This window comes from Anser anser (genome assembly GCF_964211835.1).
Source record: "Anser anser genome assembly, chromosome: 12".
In the NCBI taxonomy this organism is placed as follows: domain Eukaryota; kingdom Metazoa; phylum Chordata; class Aves; order Anseriformes; family Anatidae; genus Anser; species Anser anser.
This window is the reverse complement of record NC_139733.1, coordinates 19,722,181-19,730,116: the sequence shown is the minus strand read 5'-3', so window position 1 is coordinate 19,730,116 and position 7,936 is coordinate 19,722,181.

Sequence of the window (7,936 nt, the reverse complement as noted above, 5' to 3'; positions counted from 1 at the left end):
AAGCGTTTTTGTGTTGTGCAGTGTGCCTGGGCGATGCTGCCTGATTGCTGTGCAGGAATGCATCAGAGCATCTTCAATGAAAGCCACTGCGTGCTATGGGCTTTGCTCAGCCTTCTGTGTGCTCCTATTTTAGCATGGCAGGCTCGGGACAGGCTGGCACGCTCTCCTCGGTAATAATTAAGGAACTCGGTATTTCAGAGCGAGGAGCACAAAGGCTCTGCAGGGCAGGACGGCTGCAGTCAACGCTCTGCTTTTGCCAGGTGATGGGTGCACAAAAGAAATCGCTTTTTGTGTTCTGCCTGTGGCAGGCTTGACTGGAGGGGATGAAGCTTAAAAGCTAAAACTGGGCAAGAAGGGTTTGCACTGGTGCTGCTGCCACGGAGACTCCATAAATAAGCAAATCGGAGCAGGCTGAAAGCGAAGCCTGAAGTAGGCATCATTCATCATGCGAGGGGGCCTGGAGTTTGTTCCAGCTCGTAATGCGTAAGGGAGAGCAGTGTTATGAATAGGCATGGGATGAATCCCCTTCTTTTTGGATCGGGATTCTGTGCAATAAACATGCAAGACGATTTGTATAAAATAGTGAGGATTCTTTCCTAGAGAAGTCATTTAAAGCTGTATCTGCACATCAAGGAGTAGTCTGAAGGAACTCTTCGTAGTTAAATTTCCATACAAGTGTGCAAGGGGAAAACAAGGTGCTCAGCAAGGTGGGAAAAGGTGGGGCGTGTAGACCTGTGCCACGCCGGGACGGGATCTGCGTTGGGATTGCCACAACGGGGGAGAGAAAGCATCGTGCCCTGCGGAGCGGTGCTGGTTCTGGGGCAGCACGGGGAGAAACAGGACGGTGCTGAGGCGTTCATAGGGAACAGCAGGGTGGTGGCATCACGGGCACAGGGACAAGTCTCTCTGGAACAGTGACGGCCACCCAGGAGGGACGGATGTGTCTCAGAAGTTTCATGGCACTGCACGGCTCCAAACTGCACCGAGCGCTTTCAGCTTGTCGTAAATGGCAGCCGGGGGAGGAAGGAATATTCCTGAATGTCTTTTGGCCACAGAACATGGGGTTTGGAGCAAGGACAATCCTGATCCAAAATGCATCAGCACTTCTGACCCTTAGCAATACTTAAAAATAATATTTGCTGGTCGGAGGAGGTGGTGGCTCACAAGGTAAAATGTGAAATGATCCCGTGATGGGCAGCGCCCACGAGTTCTGCACGCAAAGTCTGCTGGCTTCCTTCTTTTTCTTTGGGATTATTTTTCGGGGACTCTTGTTTTGTTTTGCCTTCGTTATTTCCCAAGCAGCTGTTAGTCACCCTCCCTGCCCCGCAGCAGCGGCTGCGCCACTTCTCCGGCTTCGCCCATCAGCTCCCACGCCCCATGGCTGCGGCTGCGTGGCGGGGACACTGGGTGTCACCGCGTGGTACTGGTGTCCCTCCTCTACTTTCTCACGGTGGGACACCTGTGCCGTGACCCCTCGGAGACCCAGATTCCTTCCTCCCCCCCCCCCAAACCCTCAGCTGGGTGCTGAGAGGGGCCAAGCCAGGCTGGGGGCTGAGCCTGTCCTCTGCAGAGTGGAAGATACCTGGTGGGGAGCAAGGGCAGTGCTCAGCCCCAGGGCAGGGTGCTGAGCTGCAAGGTCACGGCAGTGACCATGGGACCTGAGGTGTCCTGAGATGGTTGGGGAAAAAAAAAAAAAAAAAAAAGGAAAAAAAGAAGAAATTCTGTTTTTCCTGGGTTTTGGCTGCTCCAGCAGAGTCCCCCTGGCACTGGCGAGGAGCAGAAACCTTCTGCCAGCATCCAGACCTTAATCTCCGGGATCAGGCCTCCTCTGATCCTCCTGCAGGCACAGGGTGAGCCGAAGCCTGGAAGAAAAGCCCTTTTGACAGCGTGGCTTTGCTGGCACACCTCATCGGCCTGCTGGCACGCCACGGGATGGGGAGCGGTGTCTTGTTTTGGGGGTCTGCTGATGCTGGTTCTCCCTCTCCTATGGGAAGGTGGTGTGGGGGCTCTGCTGTGCACCCATGGGTGCTGGGTGGCTGTCGGTATTTGGTGCCCATGGGACAGGGGGTTAGCACTGGAAACATCTCGGAGCTGCAAGGAGGTGGGAGTGGAAGTTCAACATTTGCAATAGTTTTACAGTTCGAAGCCTGCAATGGCTTCCAGATTTAAGTATGGTTTTATCTCTTTTTTTTTCTTTTTTTCCCCTTTCCCCCCCTTCTCTCTCTCTCTCGAAATAAAGGAGCCATTAGAGATAGTCCGTAATGTGGAAGACACATGTTTGTGTAGTGTTACCATTTATATAGCAGCAGTCTGGACAGGAAGGCCGCTCGTCTTCTAAGAAGATAAATTATCTCTGCTGCTCGTGCTCCATCCTGGGGCCGCCTTTGAAGGCTCTTAGGTTCTGGACACGGAGCATTCGGTAATTAAAAACTTATTTAATCTCTGGATTTCGTTTGACTTTATAGATCTAAAACCTTTGCAGCTCGGCAAGAAAATACTTGCGGAGCTGAAAGCGAAAGGAGCTGCTCAAGCTGGCACCGAAGCTGCCATGAGATGGCAGTGCAAGACCAAGGATGGAGCCACCGGCCCGGGGCTGCAGGGACCAGCTCGGCTGCTCCCGTCCTGCCAGGCTGCGGAGAAGCACCCTTCCTGCTGGGGGGAAAAAAAAAAAATAAAGTGCCAAGGAAGAGAAAGGACTTATGTAAGGATAATTCTGCTATTAGTCAGGGGAGCCTGTCACGGAGCTTTGTCTGGACTGGACTTTTCCTGCTTACACAAAGCACATAATGCTGTAGGAATTCGCGTATAAACAGTGCGAAGAAGGGGGGAGGCTCTCCGTGTTAGGAGCAGCAGTAAGGAAATGGATTTTCTCGAACTGTTGCTGGCAAATTCAGAGAGTCTGTGATTTCTGGGGGGGTTTCTGAGCATAAGCGCGCGTCAAAAATAGTCACGGCTTGTGCGTTTCTCCCCTTCTCTGAGCACACACGAAGCTTAAACCCAGCCTGGAAGAGCAGGAGGGAAGCTCCCGTGGCCTCTCCTGAGGTCTGTGCCTGCTCACGCCCTGTAAAGGCACTTTTTGTCCTGGGGGTGTGATGCAACCCTCCCCGAGTCACCTTTGAAGCCTCCGTCACATTCGTGACCTCCCTGACACTGTAAAGGAGCAAAATGCTCTTGAAAACAACTTTTACCACCAGTTTCGCCCAAAGCCACACGGGAAGCAAAGCTACGGCTACAATTCCTAATTAACTGTAATTAGAAAGCACAAACCACGGCGGACTCCTCGTTAGGTGTAGCAAGGGGCTTGCTTTTTAGAGCTGGACTGAATCGCTGCCTTCCCCCCTCCTCCTCCCCTGCCCAGAAAGAAGCATTTTCAGAGCTCAGACAGGGCCTTGGCTCTGCCCAGCTCTCCCAAAGTAAACAGCGGCACATCAAACAGCTCTGTGCCGTCAGGAGGAAAGAGGGGGCTGCGTCTCCCCGGCTGTCCTGCGGCACCGACAAGGTCAGGAGCGCTTCTGGCAGCAAGCAGCGCAGGCGAGGCGGTGCGGGAGCCTTCCCCGCCGGCGGGCGAACCAGGGCTGCGCTGGAGCCTGCCCCATGGCACACGGCTTGGGGGCTGGAGGCAGCAGTGGGACTTGTGCTGGTGTGGCGGTGGGAGGGCACGGGGCAGTGCTGGGGGGAGCTGGATGTGTTGCTGGATGGTTTTTTTTTAACGGAGTGCAAACCCGCTGCTTGCAGCCCCCGCCGCTGCCCGCCCAGCGGGGCAGTGCACAGCCCGCTGCCTGACGTGGCACGGCGAGGCGCACCCTGAGACCCCAGCCAAGGGGGTGATCTCCCGGGCTGGCCATGGGCAAAGGGCTTTGGTAAAGGGCAGCCTGGTACGGGGACCCCGCCTGTCAGCGGAGAAACTGTTTCATGGCTGTGGCAGGCTACCTGAGCTCAGGGACGTCATTGCTGCTGCTGCTGCTTGAGGGCTGCCTTTTGGGAGCACCATGGTGCGAGCAGGACCTGTTACCCCTGCCCATTACATAAACTACAGCAAATAAAATCAGCCTTTTGCACTTCATCCACATTTTTTCAAGGTCCCTGGTTTACATTCCTCTTTTTTTTTTTTTTTTTCCTGTTCTCTGTCCCATCAAAGTTGTTTTCATGCATGCTGGCCGTGCAAAGGCTCAGCTCTAACCCCGGCCTGGAGAAAACCTCTCTCTTCCTGTTCTCCGTGCTGGCTGAGCACCACTCGGTTGCACTGTCAGGCTCAGCCCAGAAACCACCCAGCAGCCGAGGCCTGGTACGCCTCGCGCTGCCCTGGCTCTCCGAGGACTGTGCCTGCTAGGAAAATACTCGGGCTTCAGCATCCCGTGAGCGACACCAACTTTGACGGACGGTACTTAGTGCAAACGGGCCAGCGGCCGCGTGGCTGAGCCTCCTAACGCCACTCGGGGTATTTTTGCACCAACTGCAGCCTATTCATCAAAATAACATGCCAATAAGTAAAGCATTACGATGCTTGCAGAGGGGAGCGCGCAAAGGAAAGTAGGTGAATTCTGCCCCCAGATGGATATTCAATCTTACAACAAGCGGTGTGTGTCAGCAGAGAGGGAGCTTGGCTCCTCGCCATGCTGCGCTCCTGGAGCTAGTGCTTTATCCCCGTTGGCTTGCGGCTGCGCTCCTGCCTCGGTTGCACGCGGACGTCGGAACGAAGCGACCCGCCGCGAGCTAGTCAGGATCTGTTTCATTAGCCTGCACCCAGGCTGTGAGCGAAATGTCACCAGCTCGGGCACCCCCCCCACAGGAGGTGTCCCCCAGCCCACCCAGGGCTCGCGGGCGTCTGCCCCTGTGGTGCCCCCCGAGATGCGTGGTGGGGCTACCTGACGCTGGGGGGAGCTGAGGGTGTCACCGCAGGGGGATGGGACCCACCACTCCAACCTCTTACAGCCAATCCCCGTGGTAAATGGGTTTTAAGAGAGTGTTTTATTTTATTTTATTCATTTTTATTTTTTTCCCATCCGTGCCCTGAGCTCCTGACTTCGTGTTCTCCAGCTTTTTCTCCACAACACCGAGGACGCAGCAGGTGCCCTTCCTATCAGCATCGCCTCTCCTGAGCCTTTTGAAGGGGCTGCCGAGAGGCTGCCTGCCCCCCCGGGACCTGCTGCTTGTCCCAGACATCAGCACGGGCATTTCTGGGCACTGTGGGCATGGCGTGGGGGGGCTGACACCCCCGTGGGACGGCCAGCCGCTGAGGGACGGCAGGAGGGCAGGTCTGGTGGAGGGCTCCTGCAGGTGCTGAGGGCAGGGAACTGCTGCTCAGCTGAAGTCTTTGGGATGCTCTGGGGACACCAAAACCAAACCCTGTGAGGCTTTTGGACAGGAGGGCAGCAGTGACTGTCCCTGTCGCATCCCTGTCAGTCCTGTCCCCCCTACCGCAGCGCAGCGAGGGCCCGGCTCATCACACCCACACCGGCAGGTGTTTTTTTGGTTAAACCATTACGAATGTAAATGATCCTGCTCAATTACAAAAGCCTGCGCGAACTGGCATCTTCAAAGGAAACTCTGAAAGATCTCCTGGCACGGCGCTTCTTCAAATAGTTGGAAGCTTCGCCGAGTCTCCTGAAACAAAGGCAGGCGCAGCCGCCCGCGAAGAGAGCAGGGGCGGCTGAGAGCAGCCCCCTGCACCGGGCTGGCCACCGGCACGCACCCAGCACCGGTCACCGCTGGGATGGCAACTGGGTGGCACGAAGGGTGAGGAGGGACGACGGAGCCGCCTGCCCTGCCGTGCTGAGCCTGCGGCCGGTCTCCTGGCCACCCCCTCGGAAGACGTGCTAACCATCTTCCTTGCTTCAGTGCGTGTTTCCCTCCTGATATTCACGCTTTCACCCTGCTGCGCTAGCCTAAAGTGGTTTTATTATTTTTGCTTCTTTTGGGAAGCTAGTTCTGCAGTAAGGTGCCCGGTGCAGTGAGGTGCTGCTGGCGGCTGATGGGTGCTCGTGCCGAAACACCACGTGTGCATGGTTTGGGTGTTGTGATGCCCGGCCAGACCGGGCCGGGTGGAAGTGAAATGAATGGTCAAATACGTGGGGTGGCCGCCTGGACACAATGCGACAGCACTTCCAAAACAACGAACCGCTTCATTTCAGGCTTGATATCTGCTATCAATTGAGATTGAAAGTATTGATCCGGGCTGATTGCTGGGGACACTCAGAAAGCGGGAGGGTAATTGGCTGTCATGTCCCTCATTGATCGGGCACCGCAGTTCGCAGCCGCTAACGTTATTTCGAGTACTTTGCAGCGTCTGCTCTAATGAGGAAACGCAGCATTTAGGTAACCAAGTGGCTCGCGTGCTCTGCCGGCCAGAGGGTGGGTGAGGCCCGGGCTAGCCAACACAGCACCGCCGTAGCCAAACGGAAAGGTGGCAAACGGGAGAGTGAGAGGGAAGGAAAGCGTGGCTTTGTGCATGTACCATTGAGATGCCGCAGGACCAGCCCGCTCGCCTTGCTGTTGGGCTGCAGCAGATATTAAAGAAGACAAAGAAGGCGCTGCATGCAGGCCATGTGCCAGGAGAGTGTGACCTTGTCTGCCTAGGTTGTTTGAAATGTTAAAGCAACAAATACTTTATACCATGTGTTCCACCAGGGCTCGCTAGCAGCTGATCCAGAAAAACTGTCCTGGGAGAGGAGCAAATTGGGAAACATCCCAAGTTGCTGCAATCAAATCCACAAAAAAAGCTCATATAAAATTTTTACATATAATCAGAAGGATGGAAAAATTACCTTATTCCCTGCTGTGCACTTCAGATTAATATAGCCAAACATTATTCAGTCCTAATACTTACGGTGACCATGAAACCTCTTCCAGTACTTACTAGCAACAGGCAGATAAAATGGCTTTCTCCTAGAGGACATCTATCTGCTGCTGGCTTGTAATAATCTGCTGTGTGTGCTGTTGGATTTTAATAATCCTGACTACCCGACGTTCCTGCTCCTCACCTGTGAGCTCTTTTTGGTGGGGACTGCTCCCTGCGATCAGAGGTCCGGTGCAATTACATGGGATTTAGTTGGTCAGTGAGATTCCTGTTCACAAACACCCTAAGGAACCTGAGTGGGTGCAGGGATGAAGGTCCTAATTTTGACTACGCAAAACCCCAAGCCTTGGTGCTCCTCATCCATGATGGGGGATGGCTCAGGTGCTCCTCGCCCCGATGGGCTGTGCTGCTTTCCCTGTAATGACACCGGCTGCTGAGAGATACGAGCAGCCGTGAGAGCAGCTTCAGGAATGCTCTTGCCTAAAGCCCAAGCCCCCAACAAGCTCTGAAGCAGGACTTGGCAAGCTTGTTTCTAATTATCAGTGACTGGTACCGGGTGTTTTGCTGGTCTGTAGCATTCAGCTCACTGGGTGCCGCCAGCCCGGCTCCCAGCACCGCAGGTGTCAAAGCCCATCCCAGAACAGGTTGCATTTCAGTCACAGCTAAAGCAAAGCAGAGGGTTACCGTGTATGCAACTTTCCCCAGACATTCTCCACCTGAAGGTTGTGTACAGGCAGATCTGGAGGATTTTGTATTTGTCTCAGATTTCCCAATGTCTGGCAGCCTGTTGGGAGCTGCCAGATGTCCACAAACACTGACCTCGCCCCCTAAGCATGCACGAGCTCTTCCACCGCCGGCTCAAAGCAAGTCCAGCGCCTCCAGCACCCCGGGGTCGCCGTGTGTGTGCTGCTCGGCACCTTTCAGGGCCTGCAGGAAGCCCAGGAGATGCCAGGGCTCCTCCCTACGCCCTGCCAGCGGTACAGCCAGCTATCCATCCGTGTGATGCACCCTGAATCTCTCTCCCGGTGTGCAGCACTGTTTGTTCAACATTTTGCAGTGTTTCAGGAGCAACATACTGGTGAAAAACCATACACATGAAGAAGCCAATGGGTCTTGTGCACGTGCACAAAGTGTTGACTG